Below are 15,004 nucleotides of genomic sequence, written 5' to 3' on the forward strand. Positions count from 1 at the left end.
TGACTATGGAGTCACCTATGACAAGTATGTTTGGTGTTGTATTTGGCCTTAAGGGCTGTGACTGCTTTGCACACTGCTTTTGTGGTTTATGTGTTGCTTGTGGGGTGTCTTGAGGTAGCAGTTGTTTGGGTGTCTGCTTTGCAGGCCTCTGCTGTTTAGGTAAATTTTTACTCAGAGCCTCTGATATGTCTTTGTGTGTTTATGTGCTTGATTCAGTGGTGTGGTAGCATTATGTGAGGCTGGTTTTGTGGTGTGTGTAGTTGCCTTCTCCTCCTGTCTGGTCTTGCCAGTCCTGAGTTGAGAGAGCTCAGCCTCCAGTTTGGCTAAATAGTTGCATCTCTCGCAAGTATTTGTGTTATGTGGGAGGAGGAGAGGGTTGTCTGTGTACATGAGGCAGTTATAACATTGCCTCAAGATTCCCAGATTCACCCGCTGGACCGGAGAGGAGATTGACAACTGACCTTTGGACATGCTAGAATAATATTGGGAATTCCTTAATAATTGAAAACAAGGGCCAGTGGGGAGTGAGGGTGTAGTGCTTTTAATTTTTAGTGCTGACTTATATAATTGCTTTAGTGAGCAAGTACCAGGTAACTTGAGTGCAATGTGTTACAAGTAACTAAATGCAAAAACGACAAACAGTAACTTTCTTTCAAGTGAAACAAGGAACTAGTACAGTAAGCAATGCAGATATCACTAGTGATCCACAGAAGCGCTGAGAAGCCGCGTATTAGGTGGAATTAGCTTCCAGGGAAATAACAAGCAAACAAACAACAAGCATGTAAACAAAGCTAGATTCAGCAGGCCTGGATCTAGTCTATGCTAGAGCAAACAAGGTGTACCAATTTCAGTAAGATACAGTTCAAATACTGGTACTTTTACATGGTTTGCAGACAGCTTCTGTCTCTTTACATCCAGTGCCAAGAGTCTAAGAAGGGCTGGATAACTGTGTGTGGTAAAACACTTCTTCACTTTGCAAGTGCTTCCTGTGACAAGTTTGTGGCAGTATTTTATAATTATTTGAGTTCTAACATAATCCCAATGGTCAATGACCAGGTGTATCGGCTTGCACCTCTGCATAACTGGTTTCAGTGAAAGTAACATAAAACAGAAGAGTATTTACTGACATATCTAGTCCTCTCTTTTCGTGAGGTACTGAAGATGTGAAATCAATTTTAAAATATTTACTTATTCTATTTTATAAGTAGAACTAAAGTTTAAATATTAATTACTTTTATTTTTAAATTTTTATAAAGCAGCTCTGGATCAATAAGCCAATGGCTATAGAGTTTCCAGTGTCCATTTTCTCAGCTTGGATTACCTTGGATAGCTCTGTTGAGCGAAAGCTAGAGAAAGAACTAATTAAGTTGTCGAACATGATCTAAGGATTACTGCACTCACTATATGGTCTCTGACAGAACACAGATTGAAAATAGATGACATTATGGTAATGGAGAGGCAGGATATCCTGTGTATCCAGGAGACAAGATTGAAGGGCAGTGCTGCAAAGCCACTTGGGTTGGAATCCCAAGTCTACTACTCAGGGGTAAGTGATACTGCAAACAGTGTAGAAATTTTGGTGAAGGAGTGTCTTCAAAATAATGTGAGTGATGTCATCAAAATTAGTAATAGACTCATGGCAACCAGACTCAAGTGTAAAGATAGGGCAGTATTCATAATCTCACCCTATGCCTCAAGCTGGATTGTGATATCAAGGAAAAGAGTGCATGGAGTGCATAAAGCAGAACAACATGGATTGGTGTTGATAAGGGAGGACATGAATACTCATATCAGGACACACTGATCCACATGGGAGGGGCAAGGAGAAGCCTTTCTAGATTTCTGTCTGGCAAAATAGCTTCATGGTGGCCATATTTCTCAACCTCTTAGTGCTAGAAATCTGGACAAAACCTAAAATAATAGGGAACGAAGGCATAAAAATAGGGATAGATGTTAAATATTGCTCTTACAAATTTAGGAAGTTGCTACAATAACAGGATTGTGCTAGCATTCATTTTTCTGAAGCATATGAAGTCTAAAACTCAAATGTATGTCACTATTTAGAGACTTAATCATCAGGGATTTGCCAGAAAACCACAAGTTTTTATGAGGAATATACCAAAAATATGAGGCAAAAATCTGGATGTTCCTCAAACATCTGGACAGTTGAGAGGTATGATGGTGACCAACACATGCAGAGTAGTCACATGATCACATACAAGAGTAGCCAACATGTAACTCAGGTAGACTTTTTCCTTGTAAGGAAAGGACAGTAGGGGTAGAGGCAGGGATTGCAAAGCCATATCCAGTGAAACAGTTGGCTCCCAGCATAAACCACTGTGGCCACAATCAGGTGTAAACAGTGGTCAGAGAAGGGTCTAAAGTCAACAGACACTAGGCTGAAGATCTGGAAGTTGACTGTAGCAAAAGTACATTGAGGACACTAGCACATCAGGAAAAAGAAGAAATATGAGGAGGTGTTGAAGAAGAATGGCAACATTTCGAAACAGCATATGTGAAGACTGTAGAACAGATATGCAGCTGAACCAGGTATGGAAATAAGGTACATAAGATAAGCTGGTGGTGGAGTGCAGAGGTCCTGGAAGTCATCAAAAGAGTGAGAGACAGAAAATACAGACCAGGCTAAGAAGGAATTCTGGCTGGCTAACAAAAAGATTTGTAGTTACAATAGCAAAGAACAAGACATCAGTGGTACTCTACCATCTTTTGGAAAGTGACTTAACAGATGGACAGACAGCAAGATAAAGTAGAAAGTCATCAGACAGCCTTCATAAAGGATGTCAGCAACAACCTATTCACCAATCCACAGGATGTCAACTCCAGATGGAAGGAGAACATCCAGCAGTGACTGTATGAATAAAACCCCACAGAAGCTGGCCTGACTGCCTCTGACACAGCCTAGATTGAAAGAGGAAGAAAAGCCTCTCCTAGAGGAAGACAATACTTTACGAAGATAAATGAAATCAGGGAAAGGCTCCAGAGGGTATTCATAGCTGTATATAGAGAAAAGTTTATCCCAGATGGCTAGAGAATCAGCATTCTGGTGTCAGCATGTACAAGAACAAAGGGAACATGCACAACTCTGGGCAGAACAGAAGTAACAAACTCCTACACTGCATGGAAATGTTGCAGAGGGTAATGGATAAACAAATATGCAGAGCAGTTGAAAGTAAGATGGGAGATGAGCAGTTCAGATTCAGATGAGGATGCAACATAAATGACTCAATGTTTATAGAGATACAGATAGTTGAGAATAGGCTAGCAATGAGGAAAGAGACTAACTGGGCATTCCTAGAGTTGGAGGATGCATATGACAAAATCCCAAGAAAGCTGATTTGGGTAGTTCTGCAACAGTTTTAAGTGCTGACAACATTGGAAGAACTAGTGCAGGCTATATCCAAGGACCCAATGACAGAAATATGAACAGTTTTTGAACTCACTGATGGGTTCCCCTTGGGAGTGGGTGTGCATCAGTGTTCATCTCTTATTTTGTTGCTGTTATGGGTTCCCCTTGGGAGTGGGTGTGCATCAGTGTTCAGCCCTGATTCTGTTGCTGTTATGGGTTCCTCTTGGGAGTGGGTGTGCATCAGTGTTCAGCTCTGATTCTGTTGCTGTTATGGGTTCCCCTTGGGAGTGGGTGTGCCTCAGTGTTCAGCTGTGATTCTGTTGCTGTTATGGGTTCCCCTTGGGAGTGGGTGTGCATCAGTGTTCAGCTCTGATTCTGTTGCTGTTATGGGTTCCTCTTGGGAGTGGGTGTGCATCAGTGTTCAGCTCTGATTCTGTTGCTGTTATGGATTCCCCTTGGGAGTGGGTGTGCATCAGTGTTCAGCTCTGATTCTGTTGCTGTTATGGGTTCCCCTTGGGAGTGGGTGTGCATCAGTGTTCAGCTCTGATTCTGTTGCTGTTATGGGTTCCCCTTGGGAGTGGGTGTGCATCAGTGTTCAGCTCTGATTCTGTTGCTGTTTTGGGTTCCCTTTGGGAGTGGGTGTGCATCAGTTTTCAGCTCTGATTCTGTTGCTGTTATGGGTTCCCCTTTGGAGTGGGTGTGCATCAGTGTTCAGCTCTGATTTTGTTGCTGTTATGGGTTCCCCTTTGGAGTGGGTGTGCATCAGTGTTCAGCTCTGATTCTGTTGCTGTTTTGGGTTCCCCTTGGGAGTGGGTGTGCATCGGTGTTCAGCTCTGATTCTGTTGCTGTTTTGGGTTTCCCTTTGGAGTGGGTGTGCATCAGTGTTCAGCTCTGATTCTGTTGCTGTTATGGGTTCCCCTTTGGAGTGGGTGTGCATCAGTGTTCAGCTCTGATTCTGTTGCTGTTTTGGGTTCCCCTTGGGAGTGGGTGTGCATCAGTGTTCAGCTCTGATTCTGTTGCTGTTTTGGGTTCCCCTTGGGAGTGGGTGTGCATCAGTGTTCAGCTCTGATTCTGTTGCTGTTATGGGTTCCCCTTGGGAGTGGATGTGCATCAGTGTTCAGCTCTGATTCTGTTGCTGTTATGGGTTCCCCTTGGGAGTGGGTGTGCCTCAGTGTTCAGCTCTGATTCTGCTGCTGTTTTGGGTTCCCCTTGGGAGTGGGTGTGCATCAGTGTTCAGCTCTGATTCTGTTGCTGTTATGGGTTCCCCTTTGGAGTGGGTGTGCATCAGTGTTCAGCTCTGATTCTGTTGCTGTTATGGGTTCCCCTTGGGAGTGGGTGTGCATCAGTGTTCAGCTCTGATTCTGTTGCTGTTATGGTTTCCCCTTTGGAGTGGGTGTGCATCAGTGTACAGCTCTGATTCTGTTGCTGTTATGGGTTCCCCTTGAGAGTGGGTGTGCATCAGTGTTCAGCTCTGATGCACACCCACTCCCAAGGGGTGTGGGTGTGCATCAGTGTTCAGCTCTGATTCTGTTGCTGTTATGGGTTCCCCTTGGGAGTGGGTGTGCATCAGTGTTCAGCTCTGATTCTGTTGCTGTTATGGGTTCCCCTTGGGAGTGGGTGTGCATCAGTGTTCAGCTCTGATTCTGTTGCTGTTATGGGTTCCCCTTGGGAGTGGGTGTGCATCAGTGTTCAGCCCTGATTCTGTTGCTGTTTACACTGGTGATGCACTACATTAACAGTTAAGCTGGAGAGGACAGATCAGTAAAGGTATTTGTATGCAGACAATGTGGCACTAAAAGCAGACCTTGAATAGGAACTTCAGGAAATTATACGGGAATAGAATACAAAACTGAGGGCACATGGGATGAAACTGAGTACAGAAAAGACAACTGTCATGGCAGCAAATGGGGAAATCAGAACAAAATGGAAATTGAGATGGAATGGAAAATACTGGTACAGGTAACACCTTCGTATATCTCATAGGTATGGCGAAGGAGGAGGGAAGTCTGAAATGGAGGTCAGAGCTTGAATCAGAGGGGCTGAAGTCAACTAACATGGACTGCCAGAATGTGTGACATGAAAGAAGAGTGCCAATGAAGCAGAAAAGCAAGTTGTACAAAGCAGTGGTGTGACCAGTACTTCTTTATGATAAAGAAACCTGCACAGTGAAGGTGCAGCAGTTAAGGAAACTAGAGGTAATGAAGATGAAGTGCCTGAGATGGGTGGCAGGATGGGGTCTATATCATATGAGCGAATCGCACAAATTGTGAACGCTCATAATATCGAACATACTGGACCTCGAAGTGATTTTTCTGTGATCGCGGTACAGTGAAAAATGGGATATTTGCCCTTTCCTCACTGTAGTGTGATCTTGGAGTTGGAATATATATTTAGCGGGGGGTATGAAGTTTGAGGTCTGGTCCGTTTGATATTATGAGCGTTCGCAATTTGTGCGATTCACTCATATGATATAGACCTGATAGGATGCATGTGAGTGACAGATGAAGAAATGTGGACATCAAAGTAGAAGCCCAAGTAGTTCTAATTGCAGAAAAGGTCAAAGAGAACAAATTATGGTGGTTTGGATAGATGTGCCAGAAAGCAAAAGACAATCTGGTGAAGAAAATTTGGGAGAGACAGGAAGAAGGCTAGAGGAACGAAGGGTATCCAGCAAAGAGAGATGGATGGATTTTAAGAGAGAAGACTTGCAACAGTCACTCATGACAATAGGTGAAGATAGGAGAGTGACACTGAATTGAGAGTGATAGCAACAGTTGAGGCAACACCCCGACCCCATGTTGAAAATGGGAAAAAAGGGGGTTGGTGATGATGATGATGAGGAGGAGGAATGCACATAAGTGTCCTGCAACTTAGAAAGCCTTTTAGCTGACGTTAATGCAACTAAAACAGCAGTTTTTTATGTACCACATAACTGATATTTTTTATCACTACTTTCAGTGTACCTGGTGTCCACAAATGGTGCAGAGCTTCAAGACCATTCATTAGGCCAACATCTCCTTGACAGTCAACACAACTGGTGGGCATTGTACAAGAGGGATTCTCAGGTTGGAGTCCACCTTTTTGACCCACCAGAGAAAAGCTTCAGCTCATTAAGAAATTATTGGAATTGGTTGAGAAAATTCTGGTTTTACATTCAAGCTGACCTGTTAGCTTTACATTTCCTCATATGGAATCTGGCACATGGAATCACAAGAATACTTGGAGGTATGAGCTTGAGGGCATTTAATGTAGCAATTTTATGGCTGTGGCACACTTCTGGTTTGCCAGATTTAGAAAACAGTTCTTGCAAGATACTGTTTCCTGCACTGGAAGAACAGACATATGCAAAGTGGATCTCGGTGTATGACATGGTAAGACCACACTGAATGAAGGGACTGGGGAATATTTCTTTGGACTTGGAGTGTATACTAGATTTTAGAAAGGGTTCATAGAGGAATCCTAAGCCATTACTACCTCTGAACTGGAAGTAGCATAAATAAGGCAATTATTCATGTAAGGAGAGATTTGATTTTCCAGGAGTTTGCAAAAGGCTATAACCCAAGCCAAGTACTTTGTACATATCATTGGTGCCACATAAAGTCCAAAGGCCAAGAAAGTATACAGACTGAGCTCAGGACAGCAAATTGTAAATATTTTCAGTGACTATTGTAGACAAGAATGAGTAAACAAGTGTATTTTAAGTCCAGAGTAACCAAAATAGTATTTGGGTGCAGAAGAGGGAAACACGTTTCAAGGGTGAACACTTGACATAAGAATACCTCACAAAGGTGTTAAGTACACACAGATGTTGTATGGGCTATCTATGCTTCTTACTATGGGAGCAGACATAGTCTGGAATAAAACTGATTTTTTTGTCAAAGATGTGTATGTACCTGTATCACTTTTAATAGAAGATGGGTATAAAGCACTCCGGCTCTTTGGGGAGCTGAGGGATGCCCAATATGGTTTCTTTTTTAATATTGTCAGCCTGCATTACGATTTTTCAAAAGTCATTGCACATTTTGTAACTTTTCCTCATAACATACATATAAAGTAAGATTCTGCAGAACTGCATCCTGGTCATGTGGTGCATCTTACATACTGGAACTTTCTGAAGTATGTCCATATTTGTGCACAGTGCATCATGGAACTGCTGCTTGGATATGTTGCATGCATCCCTTTGGAACAACTGATATGCTCTGGCCACTGACCAGTAGTTTCACATACGCTTACTGAAAGCTTTGGAAAGGTAATACATGGTTGCTGAAATGATTTCTGATGTTACACCTATCTGCCTCTTTTAGGCCAAGCACTGCAAGTTTCTAATGACAGTTTCCACATGCAGTCATTCCTTATGCTATACAATGTCTGAACTACAGGGAGCATGTCATACCAATCCAATTCACTTTGCATATAGTTTACGAATATAGCTCAACTATCTCAGGATCTAGTTTGCAGTTATCAGACTGGAACCAAGTACAAATGGATAGATTCATAGCCACTCAGTCAATTATGTGGTCTCTTGAACATCTAGGCAGAAATCTCATGTAGTAACACTTACACATCCACCTCCTTTACCTACAAAATAAACAAGAATTTGCCATTTTGTCACTGGAATATTCCCAGTGAGCAGCAAAATGCACATTCTCTTGCAGTAAGCTGTCTCCTCTGTAGTGCAAAGATCTTGTATACTCTTGAAAATACCACAACGCATGCAAACATTTCACAGATGGCATTGTTTGCATTTAGGATTAAACTTTGGGACTGTGACACACACATACTGCTAACCTTGCAAATAGTCTATTGAAAACATAGGTATGCCATTCACTTTTTACTTTCTTTGGTGGAAATATGAAATACACAGTCATTGCTGTATACAAAGTTGCTGAAAATGTTGATTTTTATTTGTTTAAATTACCAGCCTATCTGTTTTTCCTTTCCCCTGGCCAGTTTATGAATATGTATATTGGTGTTCTCATTTAATGAGGAACGTTTCGTCTTATAATGTGGAACAAATGGGTAAAATGTGGAACACTTAGTAACAGCTTACTAAACACTTCACATAGGAAGCTCATGGGATGGTTAAAATGTGCTATTTTTATTTATAAAAATGTTCTTTTGATGAATTAATATGATTCAGTTCTCTTTATCATGGGTATCAGATAACAAAATTCCTAACACTGAATTTGTGACAGATGCTTTAAATGTGGAACTTTCAGGAGCATGAACATTTTAAGACCCCAAATGAGGAATGTTCCTCATAATGAGGTACACTTGAGAGGTATGGCTACTCAATGCCTGTTTAAATTCAGGCACTTCAACACACTAGCTGGAATGGATAGACAGCCCTCTGACACTGGTATACACTTGATTCTTCTTTTATCTGATGGGTATTTCTACGTGAGAGAGTTGCTGTTCACATTTCAACAAATTTACTTATCAGAAACACATATTTTAATCTCTCCATGGAAAAGGGCTGTTTTTGACACGAAAAAAAAGTTTTATGTAACAGTAACAGATATTTAAAGCTTAGCATTTCAATATGTCGATTCTTCTTATGTAAATTTGTCAGACGAGGTTGAAAACTGCCTTTGAACTCCTGACTGATTTGGCTGCTTTGCTTTGCAATGGGAACGCATAACTACATTGGAAGCAGCTGTGTAGGAAAAAGGCAGAAGGGACTCAAGACAGAGATATTTAACTACCGTAACATATCCCATAAAATAGACTTCAATATTACCTTAGATCTATGAGAAGAAAAAGACACAAGCTGAATCAATGCAGTAAAATTCTCAAGAGACATAAACAGCCATGTCTTCATTTAAAAGATTGGTAGACAATTAAGCAGCTTACCTGAAAATGCAACAGAATCATAATAACAAAAAATCAAGAGTGCATTAGAAATATTAAGACAAATAGGAAAATAATGAAATAAGGTGTATGTTTAGCGCAATCTGTAGCTTATTCAGTATGAAACAATAGGGCAGATGACATTGGCCAGACAGGTTTGTAGCGTATGGGTTGCCATGATTGTGCTCCAAAATCAGAAAAAAGACAAACCTGTAAAGTGGTTCTGTGTTGTGAGTCCTGAACCTAACAACACTTTCAGACTGCTAAGTGCTGTTATGGTTAGGACTCACAAAAGAGGCATTCCTTCACTCTCAACTGTTTCTAAATATCTTGCCTCATAGGATCATAGGAGGTTACTAGGCTAATGACCCTGGGGCCCTTACAAGCCTAGCCAAGCGTTTATCCCTAAAAAAGAAACCTCAGTCAGCACCTGTCACCTCTGTCAGTGAGGGACAAAGGTGGAACCCCTTGGACAAATTTATGGTTTCCCATCCACTCATCAAGGTTGTATTTGAAGAGTGTCAGTGAGGTACTCTGTTTGATATGTATGGGAAGTCTATTCCAGAGACGGGACAGTCTCTGGGAGACAAACCTGTCTCTCCAGCAGGTTTTGTTGATGTCGCATATTAGATTTAGGCCTATTGAGTGGGTAACATGCGAGGAGTTAGACTTACGGATGTAGAGCATCTCTAGCAGGGCAGGATCTGATATTGCCTTGTAGGCGAGACACAGATTACCTCTGAACAATCTCTGTGCTACAGAGTAGAATGATAATGATTTAAGCCTGCCTGCATAGGATAGGTGTTGGAGGGCATGGATTCTCTTTTTCAGGCATTTCTGTGGCCTTTCCAGTTTGTGCAGGTGTTTGGAGAGGTACATACCAAAAGGGGCATTATACTCAATTATAGGTCTAATAAGGGAGGAGTACAGAGAGGTATTAACCTCCTTTTTTCTGGATGCAATCTCTTTACTTATAAGATGAAGCAAGTAAAAGGCTTTTCTGACCACCACCGCCATATGATGGTCGAATGTAAGATTGTTGTCAATCTGAGTACCCAGGTATATCAACACAGGTTGTGTGCTTAGGGGGTTGCCGTTGATGTGGTAATCAGTAGGGTCCATGTTTTTGCCGAATGGTATGATAATACATTTGTTTGTGTTTAACTTAAGGCCATGACTTTGGCACCAGTTTTTTGCAGCTGTGAGACCCTCTTGCAGTATATTAACATCAACTGGGGAGTCAATGAATGATAGCACCCAACTTACAGTTATCTGCAAATCTGGTCTGCCACAGGCCCCTTGTTTTTGCCTGGACCTCTGAGATGTATATGCCAAACAGTAGGGGTACCAGCACAGATCCCTGGGGAACACCACTAGTGACAGGTCTGCTGCCAGAGGTGGCAGCACCTATTTTGACCTTGTGAGTCCTATCTGTGAGCCAGTTGGCCACCCATCTGACTAGATAGGGATTAACACCAAGTTGTGTTTGCTTTTTGATGATGCCTGATTGTGGGATTGTGTCAAAGGGCTTGGACAAGTCAAGGTAAGCTGTATGCACTGACTTTACCTCATCCAGGGCCTTGGTGACAGTCTCAAAGAAGTCAACCAGGTTCAATAGGCAAGATCTGCCACTGACAAATCCAAATTTATAGTTTTGTTCTGGGAAGTTTATTGACATTAGTAACTTATTTAACTAACTAGACTGTCTCTGACTTTTTTTCTACTTCTACTTACTTGCTGTCTATGTGACAACACCCACTAAGTGCTTTACTGGCTTTCAAAGCTGGTAAAACACTTAACATTGGGTCTCATCTAAATAGTGTGGGAAGAAATAGCCAGGGAATTGTTATGGCTAGGCTTGTATAAGCCCTAGGGCTGATAGCCTAGTACCAACCTATGAACCTATGTAACCTATGAACCTATGAACCAGTAACTATCTATGAAACCTATGCAAAGGAAAAGGAAAAGTAATGATGTTCCTTGTGAGCTTCATAGCTGTTGTTAATTAGAGATCCTAGTGGGTCCATCAGGCCCACTGGGATCTCAGTTTAACCACAGCATCCAGACTGTCTTGGACCAAGTGGGGTGGAGGACAACAACAGTCACCACTCTGCATAAAGGGGGACCATCAACAGACCCATAAAATTATTGACCTCTGTTTGACTAGTCTTACATGCAAGGCCATGGAGAGAATAATCATGGACTTGATAAATAACGATACAGGAAACCTCCAAACTCTGGATCCATCCAAGTTCAGCTTTGCCAAGGACAGGTCATGACTGCTCAATCTGGTGGGGTTCTGTGAGAAACTCACTAGGGTCATGGATGAATATAAAACAGTGCATACTGCCTACCTTGACCTGGCTAAGTCAGTTGACACATTTTCTTACTCAGCAATTATAGATAAACTCAGAAAACTGTGCACAAATCCCTATGTCACCAGATGAGCAGCCAAACGGGTCATGGACAGGACACATGTCATTAGAATGGGTGGATCTAGATCCAGCAAGAGTCCATTTACTAGTAGTGCGCCATGAAGCTCAGTGCTGGGACCTTTCGTGTTTGAAATATGCTTCTCTGAACTCAAGGCTAATGTAGAAGGCCTTTGGCTGACTGAGTTTGCAGACAACTGCAAGTTTGGGGCAATTACTGAATCCCCCAGTGATGTAGATATCCTTCATAAGAGTCTGAGTTAAACGCAAAAAAATGCATAATCATACCCTTTGGGAAGTCAAATACTCCTGTAAATTACAACATTAATAGCACACACCTAAGAGTGGACTCAGAGGTGAGAGATCTAGGTATAGATAGGTAGTAGCCTGAACTTTGATCACCATGTGTCCACAGTGGTGAGGAAGTCATTCTATGTGGCACAGTTTATAGTAAAGACATGACATCCAGATACAAGGAAGTTACAGTCCCATTGTACTTGACCCTCATCAGACCAATAGCTGAGTACAATCCACCTTTTGGCATGTACTTAACCAGGCACTTGCAACAGCTGGAGCGGCCTCAGATGATAGGGCAGTCAGTAAAATACTCAAAGGCGTAGGCACAAATCTAAGCCATCCTCTAGCCCTTAGGGATTGAAAATCGAGTAATAATGGCTAGGCTTGTAAGGGCTGTTTTTTTTAAACAAGAAACATTTTTATTACATTATCTTGTATGACATAGGCAATCATACATTTATATAAATGAAAACAAACCATATTGACATAATTTTAGTTGCAAACATTATATATCACAAACCACGTTGACATAATTCTAGTTGCAAGCATTATACATCACTTGTAATCTATTATCAGTCAAATATTACATAGCTCATTCAGATCTTGCCTTCTTTTAAACTTGTTCCTTTTCTGCATGTATTGTTTCTACAATTCCCATTCTTTCCTATGTTATTTGCTCCTACCCTTTTCTAAAGATCCCAATTCCAGTCATTTTATCTCTGTTACTATAGTCACTACTTCTAGCAAAGTTGGTTTAGATTTTGATTTCCATTTTCTAGTAATTGCTTTTTTGGCAACCACTATAATTACAAGGCTTTACTATGTCTAGGTAATTCTGATTCTGTATCATAGCTCAAAAAAATAATTTCCTTAGTTACACCAATTGTTCACTCAGTATATCTGACAGAGCAGTCTGCAGGGAATCTTTAAGGTCTGCCATTGCTTGTAAGGGTTCTTGAGCCATTCGCATAGTAACCTGTGAAACCTGTTATGTGTTCTCAACATGGATGCCAAGATCCCCTCTCAAGCTTTGATCTCAAGGTGAATTTCTTGGCAACCATGTCTCGAACACGTAATAACATGATCACAATAAGAGACCAATCAGACCCTCTGTAGCTTGCATCAAATGCTTTTTTTCTGATTTGCACATCTGTTACTTTAGGCTGGATCATTTCAAGCAGAAGCAGTGAAACAGTATCTCTAAAACAGAAATAATTTCTGGATTTGCATTATTTTCAGAAAAAAATAAAATACCTCAACACTGGAAATTAGACGGTAAAACACTGTTGTTTTAATTAATAAATTAACCTCATGAAAAGGTAACAGATATTTACAGGAATTCTCTATAAATACCTTGCATACATAACATTGCCAGATTAGATAAAATATGAAAATGAAACACTAAACATAAGTGATATAGAGATTTCATAGCTATTGCATGTTAAAAATTGCCACAATGCGTGTATTTATTTCTTATATTTTCTTGTCAGACACAAATTGTAAATTCATTAATGAAAAGAAGTATTGCAGAGTTACTTTTTGCTGAAAATTGTTGCCTGATACCTGAAACTGACTGGTACAAACTGCTCTATGATGCTTACATTTTTTGTAACTGAAATTATTCAGTGTGGTTTTATACAAGAATGACATTTGAATGTTGTACCTGTGAGTGGTATGATAAAAGAAACAAAGTGTTTTCTCCGTGGCAGCTTTGTACATCTGATGGGCAAATATGACTGCTGCAACAACTATGAAAGGCAGGTAACCACTAGTCATACCAAGATGATTTCTGAATATTTTATCGATATGGGTGTCACCAGAAAGCTGAATGTTGCTTTGCCATGTAGGGTCACTATACTCAAATTATCATTGATTTATTTTTTACGACAACATGATATGAGGGGTGATTACATTTTGTTTGGACAGAAAGTGAGATGTTTACAGTCATATACTCTACACACAAGTGGTCAAGTCGAGCTGTGCGACATCCACATTATGGAAGTCAGAATGTTGAAAACCATTACAGACTGTCCAAACTTGCCCACTTCCAGATTAATGTTAACACTTGTTCCTGGGTCTAGAGTGGTAGGAAGTTTCACCATTCGGTGTTTGTGTCTGGTAAGCTGGTATTTCGCATGCTGACTTTCGAAGAAAGGTTGCAGGCATTGGTTGGGCGACTGCCTGTGTTGAATATAAGATAGTAAACCAAGTGAGATTATTGTATTTATTTTATTTTGCTTTATTTTATTTTTTAATAACAATGTTTCCCACATTCTATAGACCTTCCTACTATGCTGTATGTAAGAAATATGCATGTCTGGAACTGCGCTTTGGTGGCTCTAATAAACTAAAGGACTACTTGAGAGATTCAATCTATGTCTTCTTTGTCTCATCTGCATTGTCTTCGTCTACTTGTTGATTTAGCCTGATTTTGTCTTTACCATTGGCCTGCTCTCCCAAACACCCAGGGTGGAGGTTTTACTGAGATTTTTGCTGAGATTTCTGTAGCACCAGCGACTGTGACCACTGGCCCACTGAAAGGAACCACTAACCCACAAGGCTATCTTGGCATCTGGGGGTTACAACTTTGTTTCCACTGTTTTTTCTGCTGTTTCCTCCTCAGGGCTTTGGTCACACTTTCCAGTAAGGTGGGCTTCCCCTGGCAGCCTAGGCCTGACCCAACTGGACATCACCACACACTCCTAGAGCTAAAGGGGCCTCCCTAGCAAAAGCGCTGCACTTTTTGAGACAAAAGATCTATAACACTGCAGCTCCTCCATGGGCACCTGCATCTCTGCCTTCACAGGGGTATTTCACTTGGCATTTTCTCTCCCTGCCGGGAGGCCTTTACCCCTCCACCTATCAGCTACCTCACCCAGCCACATTCTATAGACCAGACAAAAATGCCAAGCTGTCTTATGGGTTTGTATGAGTATATGTCCTATGATTACTGGTGTCCCTTTTAGGCCTGGTTCTTGTCTAGCAGACAATAAATTGGATAAAGCAACTATAGAAAATGGATAGTTGAACTGAAGGATGTTCTTGCTTCAGTAGATTG

The sequence above is a fragment of the Protopterus annectens genome, chromosome 11.part0 (assembly GCF_019279795.1).
Source record: "Protopterus annectens isolate FY-2018-M chromosome 11.part0, PAN1.0, whole genome shotgun sequence".
In the NCBI taxonomy this organism is placed as follows: domain Eukaryota; kingdom Metazoa; phylum Chordata; order Ceratodontiformes; family Protopteridae; genus Protopterus; species Protopterus annectens.